The sequence below is a fragment of the Periplaneta americana genome, chromosome 14 (assembly GCF_040183065.1).
Source record: "Periplaneta americana isolate PAMFEO1 chromosome 14, P.americana_PAMFEO1_priV1, whole genome shotgun sequence".
Classification (NCBI taxonomy): Eukaryota; Metazoa; Arthropoda; class Insecta; order Blattodea; family Blattidae; genus Periplaneta; species Periplaneta americana.
The window spans coordinates 53,364,834-53,381,047 of record NC_091130.1 but is presented as its reverse complement, the minus strand read 5'-3'; the positions used below and the strand labels follow the sequence as shown (position 1 = coordinate 53,381,047).

The following is a 16,214-nucleotide window of genomic DNA, read 5'->3' as shown; positions in this document are numbered from 1 at the left end:
GACAAATGCGAGAATTATTGTTGAAGAATATGCGTTCGTATTCAAGTGCTTTCGAGTTGCTGATTTTCTAAATTTATTGGCTCTTGTTGCCACCCTTTTGGTAACTTCAGACAAACAAATGAAAATAAAGAAAAATATTCTAGCGTTTGTATATAATTTGTATTATAATCAATAAAATTATAGCAATGAACATGAACAATTATTATACGACTTTCCTGTTATTGAGAAGGAAGTTACAAAATCATTGAATGTTAATTTTTTTTAAATTGTTAGAATAAGTAGGACTTGGTATTTGACAATAATTTAAATAATTAAGAGTATATGAATAAATTTCAATTATATAAATTACATTTACCTCTTAAAATTTCATTCTATAGAAAAATAATAATGAACGATTTAAAAATAGCATTCAGTGCTTCTGCCCATAATACCCTGGCAGTGCCCATATTTGCCTTAGTGTATTATTTCAACAAATGACCAGTCTGTCCAGCGAATACATGCTTCAGAACCCCTACCATATGGATTATTGTTCTGTTTAAATCTACCATTCCCGCCTGTAAATTTTTTCGGTATTACACATTTGTGGCTGTCATTCCTTAAATAAATCATGTAAAAATCGACAACAGCACTATTTTTGCTATGCTCCAAAGTGTACTTACATACACAATTATTTTATTTGTAGCAGCGTCAATACCATTCACACTACGGTTCGCCACTTTAGTTCAGTTTACCAACATACTATCTGGTGCTTCGTAACTCACGAAGAATTAGAGTAACATGGGCATTACCTTAAAAGCGCCCTTATTTGCCTGATTCCCCCTAATTATTGTCTCCAAATAGGTGGATTTTCAGTGAGAGGAATTACATTTGTACAGAAATGTATACTATAGACCAAATGGGTCCGTTACTACTATTTACTACCTTCTATACAAATTTTAATACGTGGATATTCATTAATTTGTTCCCTGTGATGTTCATACTGCTAATTTGGCGCATTTGCATAATATAATCGTTAAATTTATAAAATGTTGAGGTCATTAAAGTTTCCTTAATATGTAGTCTACATTTTAAAAATGCCATTGTAATTTATTTTCTATAAGAAAGGAGCAAAACTCTTCTACTGCAGTAAAATGAAACCCCGTCAGTTTCCATGCGTCCCATATACCGTTTATTTCGCTTGGGCCCTCCCCAACCTTTACCACAGGTTTCAATTGACTGTAGTAGCTAGATATTGAAAATACTATCTTTGACTAGCAATGTTAGCCATCAAAAGTTCATAACTGACATGCCTTAGACCGCAAAGCTATCAAAATCCGACGCTTTTCCTCCCTTCTGACAGGTAAACAACACGAGGCTAAAGAGACAGTTCAAAAGTGGTCAAAAGAGGTTTATTATTCTGATGGCAAGCCATGGACCCATTCCATATTAATGTGACGTGTTTCCTAGTCAGTAGAAGCTGCGAATGAACAGAGTTCTACAGATAAGATATTGTCGGTGACAAGTGTCAAGCACTTGTAATTGTAACTTGTACTTATTGAAGAGAGACACTTGAACAGGACATCTCCTATGGCAGAGGCGGACAAAATGTAAGGAGCAATTGATGCAGCCTGCATGACAACAAAATGACAAGGTGAAGAGAACAATAAATACATAACTGATATCTATGGTTGGTTGGGAGGGTGGCTTGACTTCACGGCGATAATAGAATTTGTTTTGTGTTGCAACAACATTTTGCCCGCCTGTGCCCTATGGTTTTATATAGTGAATGTTATTATTCTGCGGAATAGAATTCACAAACTTTCCCATCTGTTGAACCCTTACTAGCGCCATAGAGAAATAACAAACAAAAATATCAATATGAAAGCCCCCGATACATACATACCATACATACATACATACATACATACATGCATGCATCCATCCATACACATACATACATACATACATATATATATATATATATACATACATGCATGCATGCATGCATGCATACATACATACATACATACATACATACATACATACATACATACATACATACATACATACATACATACATACATACATACATACATACAAAATAAATTGTTAAAATTCTTTAAAGTTAAAATTCTGATATCTGCTTTTAAGCACTTTTTGAACAGTGACTACTCTATCATTTAGGCTTAAGTCACATTGTTATATTCTGCCGATCTTAACAATTGATATAGAATATTTGTTTAATTTGATGCTGAACATAGCTACTGTCATCAGTGACATTTTGAGGGAGAAATATAGTAACTTATTAAAAATTGCAACCTTACCTAATTTATGTTGTGAATTAAAATATTTAAGCACTTTAAAATTGTTAATTTTGCTAAATCTCTTTTTTTCAGTGAGTCAGTAAGCATTTGATTACCAAATTCTAAGTCACAGCCAATAAATTCCTCAGGGAGTTTAGACAAAAAATTGTATAATTAGACCAGATTTAGATTTGAACTCCACAATATATGATAAATTAAAAATCAGTTAATAAACCAACAGTTTCTGTATAGCATTTTTGCACAAATGCATTCACTTATTGTGGCATTATTTTAGTACTAGGTGCAAAATGCGACTGCAGCTTAAACCCTGTTCCTAAAGTTCCGGAGACGGACATAAACCCGACAAAGCGTTTTGCTAACGCCATATGGCTTAACGCAACATTAATCCTCATAAGTATATGACTGCCGGTAATTTACACGCTAGGAAAGTGTTACAATTTATATCTTTTTTTAAAGGTATTAAATCCAGGCTGGAATCGATATATTTTGATCTCCTCCTGCTCCATATTCCTGGTTAACCCTTAAATTCGCAAAGTATCCTATAGGACACAACAGGTTAATAGGTTATATCTATATATATAATTTGAACTGGTAATGGAAATTATGGGAAAACGGCTGAACGGATTTTAATAAATGACCCCTCATATTGAAGCTTGGAACCCAAAGTTTTACGGAAAAATAGTAGTTTTCAGTGAAATGTCAATTTTCCTACATCATTTTCCTTTTTTCCAAAATCCATCTTTCGTCAGTTTTGAGAATTAATTAATTTCATTCACGGCCGACTTGATGTTCGCTTCCTTAAGCGAAGCGAGCATCAAGTCGGCCGTGTTGCATTTCAGAATAAAACAAAACACACACTACAATAAACAATAGGATATTACACGAAGGCCATGACCTACAGGATTGCTGACATAGAGTTCAGACGGCTCAGATTCTTTCCCATCATAATGCCAATATGTCGATCTTCATTTGTGTAATTTTTTGATAACGTATAAAAAATAATTTACAGGTCTGATTCTCTGGTCTGTAGTTTTCCGAGTACAGCTGTGTATTGGATATTAAGAATTACAAAACTTAAGAATGTTTGATGACATTATTACCATTAAAAATGAAATATTATTATAGTTAATGCAACACATAATGCTATACTGATATATGAAAGTGAAACCTTTTGGGGCTTTATGTAAGTAGACGCAGAGAAAGAATATTTTATATTAGATCTTCATTTCTATAATTTAGTGAGTAACGGCTATAGGCCTATATAAACTTATGTTACTGAAAACTATAAAACTTGCGTAAGGTAACAATATTGTTATTAAAAATGAAATACTTTTACAATTATTAATGAAGTGGTGTGGGTCCTTTTCATATATGTAATGGCAGTGTGATAATGATATTAATATGTCTGATTCTCTAACTTTCTTTGGTAGTAATTGAGTCATGCTTCCTATTTTAGCTGCGTCTTTAAACTACATCAAAATTAATTTTCATATTTCTTTGGTTTAATTCATTAGATTTGTGATCGCTGCCAAGCATATTTTGTTGTAGGGAAAATAGATAGCATGCCATTTCACTTCTTGCTATCGTGAAGAGTAACTTTATTTCCCGCAACCAGCAACAAATGAAACACTGAAGCTGCTAACGATTTACGATGGACAATTTTATTTAGGGCGCATATAAGATTCTACAACTCTGACATATCATTCGCCTCATTTTCCACATCTCAGCAATAAATTCCTCACAACAGCCTATATTACAGAAAATATACGAAATAACATTCATTGTTACACAAATTAATCCAGCAGTATTTGATAGATCAGTATTGTCTGGAAGAAGCGCAAAAAATTACAATTCATAAGAAAAGACCAAAAGATATTGCTTATTGATAAAATAAGAGGCCTACAAGATTTTGTAGTCTCTTGATCACCTCAGCAAGATCTCTTAGTGGGAAAAAGTGATTCCGCCCTCTACATATTTTCAGGGTAGTTCACGAAACATGCAGCAGCTATACCAAGATGCTAAGTCTTTTGTTCAAAGCATGACAAACCTTACATTTTTCTTAACTTTCACATACAATCCGCAGTGACCCGAAGTAGCTACTGCACTATTCCCACATGAAAAACCCACTGATCGTCCTGACATTGTTACTAGCGATTTCGCATTGAAACTCAAGAACTGAAGACGGATAGGTTCAAGGAAAATGATTTGGCAAAAAAAAAAAAATATATACATTCAGAGGGAGTATGTTTCACTATTATGGAAGCAAATAACTATCAAAATGTCTGGTATTCTTTATTGAAAATAAATCTCAACAATTTTTATTTGAACTTTTTATGGACTTAGTTTGCAGCAATTGCTGCACAAGTCACTAGTTATGCTACAATTTTAATAGAAGAATAGATAAATAGAAAGAAAAATTAAAATTTCACAATACTATAATATATGGACATTGCGATAGTTGTTTTCTTTACAGTCCGACACGGTTTAATAAACTAGTGTGAGAAATGAATTTTTGCCATATTAATGGTCTATCGTCGACTGCCCATATGACTTCATCTTCTAATGCACTATATTCCTGTTCAGTTATTTGTTCTTTTGAATTAAATTACAAATGGAGCGGACCGAAGATTAATGTCACCATTCAATCAATTTAATACCATAGTTTAGATTAGTTGTCGTCAGCACTTGCTGAAATGTGCAAAGGGTAAGCGGAGCCGTCCCGTGTGCCTCGTCGTGCAGTAGGAAGAGGTAGAGAGCATACCTGCTAGCAGCTACCAATGCACCATAGTGTACTGTGTTCTCTGCGGGTAAGAGACGCTAGCGTCAAGGTGCTCTGCGCTGACGACCGCTGGTTTAGATATTCATTGAACCGAGCGAGGTGGCTCATGCGTTAAGCATGGGACTCGCATTCGGGAGGTCCGCGTTTCAAATCTCCGGACAGACCATCTCGACTATAGTTTTTCAGTAGTTTTTCACAGTTATTTAGGCAAATTCCGGGTTGGAAATTTCATTTCCACCGTCCATTTCCCTTCCTCTTCCCTGTAGAAAAAGGATTTAGAGATCATATTATCATATTAACCCTCTTCAGAATCTCATTCCATACGCATATTCAGGTCATGACTAGAGCTAGGAATTTTAGTTGCAAAAGTTTGGTCGAAAGGTGCCTTAATTTAGTCGAAAAGGTTGCGAAAAGGTACAAATTTCAGTTGTAAATATTTCTTACAAACAGTACTTAAACCAATTACATTACATATAAGGACACAAAATTCCTTAAATAATATTTTGCATTTCATTTTGATTAATTTTCAGAAAAGTCTATGATATAATACGAAATATTTATTTTCAGTCAATGACTTTACTTTCTATACAAGGTGTTTAAAAAATACGGGGCATAATTTCAGGTATGTATTTCCTACATGTAGACAATCAAAATAGTTCATTACAACATGTGTCCGGAAATGCTTCATTTCCGAGTTATGGCCTTCACAACATTGAAATTCACCGGAACGTTTTTCTTTCCGCAGGTCGTTGTCATTACGTAAGATGTTCAAAATGTCCACCTCCTGCTTGAATACAGACCTCACATCGAATCATGTTCACAGCCTCCAGAATCCCCTCCTGTACTTCTGGAGTTGTAGATCTTGGTCGTCCCCTTCCCAAACCAGGAGAGTTAAATTTTCCATACTCGCACAGACGGTAATGGAGACGTACAAATGTCTTCCGATCTGGACATTGTCGCTGTGGGTACCTCTCCTGGTACAAACGACGAGCCAGCGCAGCATTGCCGTCCGCCCTACCGTACATGAAGTGTATCTCTGCCAGCTCTTGATTTGAATACATGTCGCACAGTCTAACGCCTACACAACATTGAATGTAACCTTCGCCTCGGAATGAACTGTCAGAGTGCCCTCTTAATGTCTCCTTTGACGGCAACGACCTGCGAAAAGAAAAACGTTCCGGTGAATTTCAATGTTGTGAAGGCCATAACTCGGAAATAGAGCATTTCCGGACACATGTTGTAATGAACTATTTTGATTGTCTACATGTGGGAAATATATACCTGAAATTATGCCCCGTATTTTTTAAACATCCTGTATATGTGAGGTGCAAGTCCTTACATTACATAATTTTAATATTGAATGAACGTTTTAGTCAGTTTCATACCAACATCATCAGATACAACATTTTTTATACAGCAATATCATCTCTAGTGTCTCTACAACCAAAATACAATATACAGTATATTAATGAGCATACAACATGATAAAAACAATATAATTTAAGACATCAATATATCTCTTTTCTTGTGTGACTACATCCTACTGTCAATTGATTAAAAGCACACGTGTGATTACAATACATGTACATATATAAAATTGTAGGTCTTCACTGATAAGATAATAAAAATAAAATCTATATACTATATTATGTGAAGAGATGCATTACAGTCTTTGATCTATACTGGCTGATTTGTTTGTGCCAATGTTCTTGTTTTCTCATTACTACACGCCTTTTCACCGTCCATAGATGTATATACGTCATAATGTATAAATTGAGGTTATGCCTTGAGACCTAATTATTCAAGTTGTTGTGGATGTCATTTGTAACAGATGATATGTTTCAATATTAGGTTGTCTTTTGATGTTGATTGGCGGCATATGCTTGAACGTGCATTATGACCGGTGATACTGTTCAATGTGGTTAATTTACGGACGATGTCCAAATACTGTAGTTGTTGTGGAATGTTATAGTAAGGTGAAAGTCAGCATTCAAATTTAGTTGTATATGAGCGTGTGTACTCGTTCGATGTTGGTTGTGCCGAGGCTATGTGAAGACTGTGTTTCATCCTCTTTGGTGAAAATGTCAGCTCTCTGACCTACAGTTGGGGTTCATCCAATATAGCTGATGATACTGACAAGGAGAGGAAAAGAATTAATATTTCGCCAATGGAGGAGCAAGTTCAAATTCCTTTTCTTCTTATTCAATAGCTCTCGCCTACTAATGGTAGTGCCACGAAGCGCAAACTAATTTGTAGACATTTTGCCTAATACGAGTTCATTGAGGAGCAAACTAATTTGAAGCTTTTGCCAAACAAGACTCCACTGGACCGAATGTGATGTGGTACTACCACAGTCTAGTATATACAGTCACGAAGCTCAATACATAGGAAATATGCATCCATAGATAGTTGCTAACCACTAGGATCGCTACTATCGCCTCATCACAAACAATGCAAAATAGTACCGGCACAGTCTATTGTTTCCAGTACTCTCAACACTTCAAGTTTCGTCACTGTAGGCTATATACTAGACTGTGGTACTACACTAAAAATAGTAAATTCTAATAAAAACATTCAGAAAGCAGGAGATTTGTCAATTTATTTTAAAAATCAACAGTAGAATAGTAGATTAAAGTGCTTGAATGACGTATTTAACAGTAGGGAGAAGCACTTATCAAGCCGCACACGTTTGGTTTTCCTTGTTTAATTTTTATAGGAAGAAAATGCGGCAAAGGAGCCAAAGAAGTAGGAAAAAGGTGCAAAGGGGTACTGATATTGACAAAAGGTGCTAAAATGTGCTGGTATTTGAAAAAAAAAGGTGCAACCAAAACACAGGAGTGTTTATTTCATGTTTTCTTTGCAAGACAAACCAATTTGAATAGTTTAATAGTAACAAAAATTAAGGTGCAGCACCTAAAATTCCTAGCGCTTGGTCATGACGCATGTCTTCGTCCGCTTGCAGGAGGGGCGTCCTCTATGGGTTGTGAGCCTTTCGCAATATCTTTGCCAGGATTTATTCCTTAAGAACACTACCGAGGAAGCACCTTAGAAGGGCTGCGGGAATTGATTTGGTGCTGCTTGGTCACCTTTGCGGTATGAATTTAAGGCGGGGGGTGTAGTGGGTCCATGAACGGGTGAGAGGTCTCATGCGACCGGTTGGCTGGTATACCTCATTCTCATTCATCCCATAATTAGGGGTGCACAATAGGCCACTGTCGAGCGCTATCCAGTCTCTAGCCATTCAATACTACTACTACTGCTGCTGCCACTGCTGCTGCTATATTCATTTATTCATTCATAGTTATCTACCCAAGGGCAGGTCTTTCACTGCAAACCGCGCATTCTCCCATCTTCCCTGTTTTCCGCCATCGTCTTAGTCTCTGTATACGATCCTTATCTCTTAGTATTGTCTATCATCTCATATCTTCTTCGGCCCTGAACCGTTATTTCGTTTACCATTCCTTCCAGTACATCCTTAATTAGGCAGTTCCTTCTTTGCCACTAACCAAGCCAATTTCTTTTTCCCTTCCTGATCAGTTTCAGCATTATTCTTTCTTCATCGACTCTTTCAAGCACAGCTTCATTTAATATACATTGTCTTTCCATTTCACACGCTCCATTCGTTTCCCAATCCACATTTCAAAAACTTCTAGTCGCTTCTCTTCACTTCGCCGTTATGTCCATGTTTATGCCCCCCACCTTACATTGCCACACTCCACGCAAAGCACTTCACTGGTCTCACCCTTAGTTATTTTTCCAGAGATCCGTAAAAGATGCCCCTTTTCCTATTACAAGCTTCATTTGCCATTGCTATCCTCCTTTTGACTTCCTGGCAGCAGCTCATGTTACTGCTTATAGTACACCACTAGTATTTGAAGCTCTCCACTTGTTCTACTGCCTCAAGTATGTATGTATGTATGTATGTATGTATGTATGTATGTATGTATGTATGTATGTATGTATGTATGTATGTATTTTTAATTGGGTTATTTTACGACACTGTATCAACATCTCAGGTTATTTAGCGTTTGAATGATATGAAGGTGATAATGCCGGTGAAATGAGTCCGGGGTCCAACACCGAAAGTTATCCAGCATTTGCTCGTATTGGGTTGAGGGAAAACCCCGGAAAAAACCTCAACTAGATGACTTGCCCCGACCAGGATTCGAACCCGGGCCACCTGGTTTCACAGCCAGACGCGCTGACCGTTACTCCACAGGTGTGGACTGTATGTATGTATGTATGTATGTATGTATGTATGTGTTAAGCATAAGGTGTGAACACAATGGGGTACATCTTCAGTGTCATGGGACGCGTTTAACATTTTGTTTTGTAATGACATCGATTGAAATTTGAACTTTCACTACTTTAGAAAGTTCCTAGAAGGTCGAGGTGGTAACTTGGCCTTCAGACGCCCGCAGCTTATTTCTTACACGATTGTAGATGAGGATGGGTAAAATATGTTCTGTTCACCAAATGAATTGTTTATTTTTAAAAAGCTGTTATGTTTAGTTTTATGATGTTTCAAATATACATATATAAAGTGAACCGTAAGTAATTTCATTAATTTCAAGGGGTTATTCTTTGATATATTTCAAACAAATAATTTTAACACAATTTTTCTCGTTTTTCTGTCCTTTCCGAGAAAAAAAATGTTTTATGTGGAACATTTCATAGTGTGTTTTGCGAAAGCCATTAATTTAATTCCCAGTATACTCAGTCAGTTTAAGAAAGCAGTGTATTATGATAGTAAATGATTAAAAGAATTTTAGTTTTGTCCTTTAAATATGCAAAACTTTGATCCGAACATATGTAACATTTTTAAATTTCTTTACAAAATGGAAAGTTACATTTGTTCGGATCAATTTTCTGCTTATTTAAAAGACAAAACTAAAATTCTTTCATTCATTTATTGTAACAATACACTACTCTCTTAAACTGACTGATGAGATTTGGAATTAAATCAATGGCTTTTCCAAAACACGCAATGAAATGTTTCGTATAGAACAATTTTTATCTCGGAAAGAAAGCAAAAACCGGAGGAATGGTATGAAATGTTTTGATTTGAAATATCTCAAGGAATAACCCCCTGAAATTAATGATATTACTTACGGTTCACTGTTATATCTACTCTGTTGTTTAGTCAACTGTCCGAAGACATGTTTGAACCTCACAAGTGATACCAACACATGACACCACTTATGAGACAACTAGGACAGGAGATAATGAGGTAGGGTGGCCAGTTCCTTTCGCCTACAGTATATCACACTGATTGTCATTAAAGGGCATCAATCATCCTTTTCTTCTAAATTCTATAGTGAAGTGAAAATTTTACTATTTTAAAGGGGCATTAGACAATGGCTCATGCCCTTCTAAAACAAAAGATTAGATATCTCTGTCAGCACTTTTTTTCACTTCGTATTTGCCTAGATCATATATGTAACAGATAACTCATCTCTATGTTAAAATCGGCAACACTTTGAAGAGAACCGCTAGGATCGCCACCCGTCCGCCATAAACGAATACGAGATGGCAGTATAATCTCTAATGCAATTCAAATGGGAATTATGACGTGACTCCTTATGTAACAACTAGATGGCAGCGTAGTAAACCTGACAAAAGTTGTTAACTTCAAAGCCTATAAGGCCGACCTATAGGGTATTTGATAATACCAGAAAGAGTTGTATTAAAGCACCTACAACGATCAACGGACTGAACAGTCACACTTTTCTTATGGGCCTCCAGCATGGACTAGTAATTTCCCCACAAAAATTAGCTTGTCAATCGGCAAGGTTTCAATAAAGTCTCATAAAAATAAAGAATCGGAAAACCTGAAGCGTTATGTGCCTGCAGAACACCTAGAATTCTATGAAAGATTTTGAAGTGGCCTGTAAAACAATGACAAGCAAGAAGATGAGTGAACGGAGTGTAAATAATCCATCTTGATTACATACTTTTAACACTTTATACCACTTATGAATACAGTTGTAATAACCACTTTCACGTGTTTCTATATAATTTACAACTTACCTTTATTTTAACACGTGAAAGCGCTTATTGTAACTATAGCCTATTCTTTAGCGGTATAAATAATAACTATTTCTGTAGATTGCTGCATCAGTGTTGCAAATTTGGAACTGTATAATTTATATATATTATGTTAGGAAATACAAATGAATGTAAAATATAAGAAATATGTCTGGTTTTAGTAACTGTTGTTTATTTTTTTAAAGGACATCAGTTTCCAACATTTAACTACTAATTAGAATAATCAGAAATTAAAACAGCATTTCAATCTCTCGTCTGAGAATCAAAATTGAACCATAGAACTTGGAAACTTCAATATAATTGACCTCATTTTATTATTTGTCAAGAGTAATCTCACTGAAGATGTTGATTTATCTAGAGAAAATCAAAACTCGAGTGGGATTTAATTGAATATTACATGATTAGAAGAAAGTACTGTATATAAAGATTAGAAGAAATAAATTACTCTAATACAAGAAAATATTAATTAAGTTACCAAAATTCTATTTTACTAATGTTAGCTTCACCAAAACGTTTGTACGGAGACGCCATTTTCAGTTCACTCTCTATGCGGGAAACAAATGACGATCGCAAAGCATACTACCGTAAAGAATTTGAATTTTGAAATGTTGGCAAATAAAGAAACAAATTCTAGGGAAGTGATAAAATTGTAGCGAGAAACAGCCATGATTGGTTGAAACACGTCCTTTCGTACCGTTTTATTGGTCAAAAGTAGAAAAGTAGTATGACGTAGTAAAAGTGTAATAGTCGTTTTAAAACGTTTTTATCGTTTTCCCAATAAAATGTATCTGTTGACTGATGCCCCTTTAAAAATATACAGTTCATATATAGTAAACGTAAAGTTGTTTCACTGAATGAAATATATTATTTACAGGAAGAGAGGACAGAATGAGATATTTTTAAATATTCTTAAGGTCACAACTTCATTGCTTCAAACTTCCTGCATAGTCCTACATCCAATAGTGATACTTGATCCCAATGTGAAAAGAAGAATTTCGCTTTTTATTGTGCCTTGATCAGGACCGATAATGGTGATGAAATAATGGTGATAATAGTCATGCCGTAGTCATCATCATCATCATCATCATCATCATCATCATCATCACTGCAACAGTCCTTGCAGTCTGACCTTGACCTTTTTTTAACAACCGTCCATTAATTTCGATAACTGGCCTTCGATCTCCAAGTGTTGACTCCAGTAGGGTAAATTAGGGTCTGTTGGACATGTTGGACACTTTGTACTTTAACGTGTTACCTCGCCACTTGTGGACACCACATTCTGCTACTACCACTCGTGGCTACTTCCGTCATTGATTTCTAGCAGAATGTGGTGCCCACAAGTGGCGAGGTAACACGTTAAAGTACAAAGTGTCCAACATGCCCGACTGTCCAACAGACCCTAATTTACCCTATTTTTTAAATCCGCCTGAACACTCTTACTTTGGCATGTAGAACTATTTTGGGTATTTTGTGTATGTTAATTCTACTAACACGATCGAACTACTGTAGGCCTATTCTTCTGTCTTTGAGCATGAAATTACTATATTATGTCTATTCTCCTTGAAATCCTTAACATTAATTTTCCATTATTGTCATCTTCGATATCTTCGTTCTTATTAACCGGCATTCGCTATTCTATGCCATTATCGTTGAAATGCCACTAATAATTGTTTTTTTCGGATCATCAACCAGTACATTTTTCCTGGATGACTAACATTAGCAAAATTTCGAACATTTACTAAGGTGTCCTAGTGTTTGGCAGTATAGTTAATCATTACACAAAATGGCTCCAGGAGGGAAAAAGTGAGATGAGTGTGAAAACGATGAGCGTATCTAGAAGTGTTATTTCTTTAGGAGTTAAATATTTATTAGTGATTTCGAGGCAGGTAAACGTGCTTGCAAAATTCAGCATAAAACAATGTAAATGAACATTGATAAAAAGTGAAAATTGATCAATTTGGCAGAATCTGGAACAATAATAATTTAGGTGATAAAAATCGTGGTGGCGTATAGGAAACATTTACTATTCTAAACTTGAGATTAGTTATTTAATGAATCTGTTTAGTATTTGTTACGTTTTTCTGTTAAAGCCTCGCAAGAAATGTTTATAGGAGTTTATATCTTTCCATTAAATTAAATCAACGTCATAGATTTAAGAGAATTGTCGCTACATTATTTTGGTATAAAATATATCGATCATTGTTGTTTCGATAACTGTATAGGCCTATTGTCGTTATTTCGTTCCAAAACATTGCGACATTATGGAATAGCTAACATTTAATTCAATCATTAAAATAAATAATTACAATCTTGGGATTTTTAGTGTAAAATGTGAATGTAGACGTGCAATAAAATTATAGAAATTTTGTTAGGAAACAACATTATAGGCTACTGTATATTTAAATTACTTTTAACCTCAAATAATGTAACATTAACGTACACGCTGTATCGAACGATTGTAGAACTCGACTGCTCGATATGTGGGTTGCTGTGTGAGCGCCATCAGTTGGCAGAATATCGTACTATTGGATGTAAGCTTTCGGCCTGCTTGTGGTGACGTCTATCGGAGTGATGACGCACTAAGTGGCTTCGACATCTTATGCGTTAGCTGTATTAATTTCTTTGGTCTTCGAAATTTCATGGTATTTGTATTCTCTAGTTCCATTCATATGTATTTATTTTAACGAGTTAGTTTGTATTTATAATTTTAAAATTGGCTCTTTAATCAACGATAGGTGTGGCTCAATGTAATTTGTACTCAAATATGTTTAGAAGTAGACAGTGCAGTCGTGGTAATTTTTCTTTTGGCCATACGCCACACCCCTTGTTTTCTCCCTTGAAATATATTTTACTCTCCTCTCTCTATCTCTCCGACTGTCATGTAATGATTTTTTTTAATATTAAAGAAGAAGTAAAGAAATTGTTTTGCTTTACATTTTAATTGTATAGCAAGCTTGATTTAAAAAATACACCATGTAGCCCTACCGTAGACGCACACTTGTTTCGACGAATCTTGGAGTGTGTATTTGCAGCACTTCTTTTTCAACCATTATTTTATATAATTCTGGATTCCAGTGCTGCAGAGGTGGACAATTTTTGTTTATGAACATCAAACAAAATATATTATACAGAGAAAGAGATGATCTAAAATCTGTAGATCTCCGTGTACAAAACTTAGCCACCCATATGCCGTATGGCTCCATACAGACAAAATTTTCTTTCCCCAATACGATTAATTAAAAAAATTGTATGTTCCCATACGATGTATGGTCTCCATGACAGCACAGGACGTAGATGATTTTTAGTTAGTCTACTTCAAAACTAACTTTTAATATGAAAATCACCTTTTCTCCATAAAATTGAGATATTTGCTTGTATTGCTACTCCAAATTCTGTTTTTATTATGATTGGATCTTTTATCTCTAACGAGCGTTAAGTAATAAAAACAAAAGTTTTCAGAAACTTGAAAAACCGCCTAGAAGCTAAATTAAGAAGATAATATTTCAACTGATGATAATGACTTATTCTTCACTTAGAATTAACATTTCATAATTTATTTCATTGATTGATATTTAAGACTACAGAAATGTATAATTTTACAATCTGACACATACTTTTTTCAAAATAAGTAGTATCAGATATTGCTATTACGGTTTTGTTTTATGTATTATTAAAAGAAGGTCTATAAGTTGCAATGAATGAATGATGTATGTAGTAACACACAACTTTCTGAGCAATAGGGTCAGTAGCTTTCATTTTCATCCACATATGCGGGGGTTTCCGTAGTTTTTCATTCACCATAAAATTCACTGTCTCCCGTGAGAACATACTGTAAAAGTTTCGTAATATCTTGAATTTACTTTATATTGATGCTCTCTGGATTCTCATACCTGTAGGATTTTGTAACTGTCTTTCCATATGATTCTACAAAGAGTGTAGTCTTTTTACAGAACGAATATTGAGTTCCTTATTGGGGATCATCAGTGTGGTTTTAGGTGTAATAGATCGACTATTGATCAGATTTTTTGTATTCGACAGATATTGGAGAAAAAAATTATAGTATAAAGGTACAGTACATCAGTTATTCATGGATTTCAAAAAGACGTATGACTCGGTTAAGAGAGAAGTTTTATATGATGTTCTTATTAAATTTCGTATTCCCAGAAAACCAATTCGATTAATTAAAATGTATCTCAGTCAAACGTACAGCAGAGTCCGTTTAGGCCAGTTTTTGTCGGATGCCTTTCCAATTCACTATGGACTAAAGCAAGGAGATGCACTACCACTTTTACTTTTTTAATTTGCTCTGGAATATGCCCTTAGGGAAGTGAAGATAACGGAGAGGGCTTGGAATTGAACGGGTTACATCAACTGCTTGTCTATGCGGATGACGTGGATATTTAGGAGAAAATTCACAAACTATTAAAGAAAACACGGGAATTGTACTTGAAACAAGTAAAGAGATAGATTTTAAGTAAATCCCGAAAACACAAAGTATATTATTATGTCTCGTGACTAGAATATTGTACGAAATGGAAATATAAAAATTGGAAATTTATGCTTTGAAGATTTCATTCATTCATTCATTTATTCATTTATTATCTTCCACAGATCTTACATGAGCAATAAAGCTTTAAGATGTGGAATAAGTCAAAATTTTACAATATTACAATTACAATTTTTACAAATTTTACAATATTTTACAATTTTTACAGTTTTACAATGTAGTAATTTTCTACAATGATGAGGTGAGGTTCGAGGATTCGCCAAAAGATTACCCGCCATTTGCCTTTTGGTTGGTGAAAACCTCGGAAAACCCCATCCAGGTAATCAAATCAGGAAAAATCAAATATCTTGGAGCAACACTAACAAATAAAAATGACACTGGGGAGGAAAACGCGGAATAAATATGGAAAATGCCTGTTATTATTCGTTTGAGAAGCTTTTGTCATCCAGTCTGCTCTCGAAAAAGTTTAAAGTTAGAATTTATAAAACAGTTATAATACCGGTTGTTCTGTATGGTTTTGAAACTTGGACTCACTTTTTAAAGGTATTTCAGAATAATGTTTGGGACTAAGAAGGAT

The 16,214-nt window shown here is 34.9% G+C and overlaps 1 protein-coding gene across 7 annotated transcripts in view; it reads left to right on the top strand.

Moving 5' to 3' along the window:
- The window catches only part of LOC138713282 (microtubule-associated protein futsch-like), a 1,205,925-nt gene that overhangs the window by 465,092 nt on the left and 724,619 nt on the right, over positions 1-16,214 (top strand). The gene's annotated exons all lie outside the window — the stretch shown is intronic.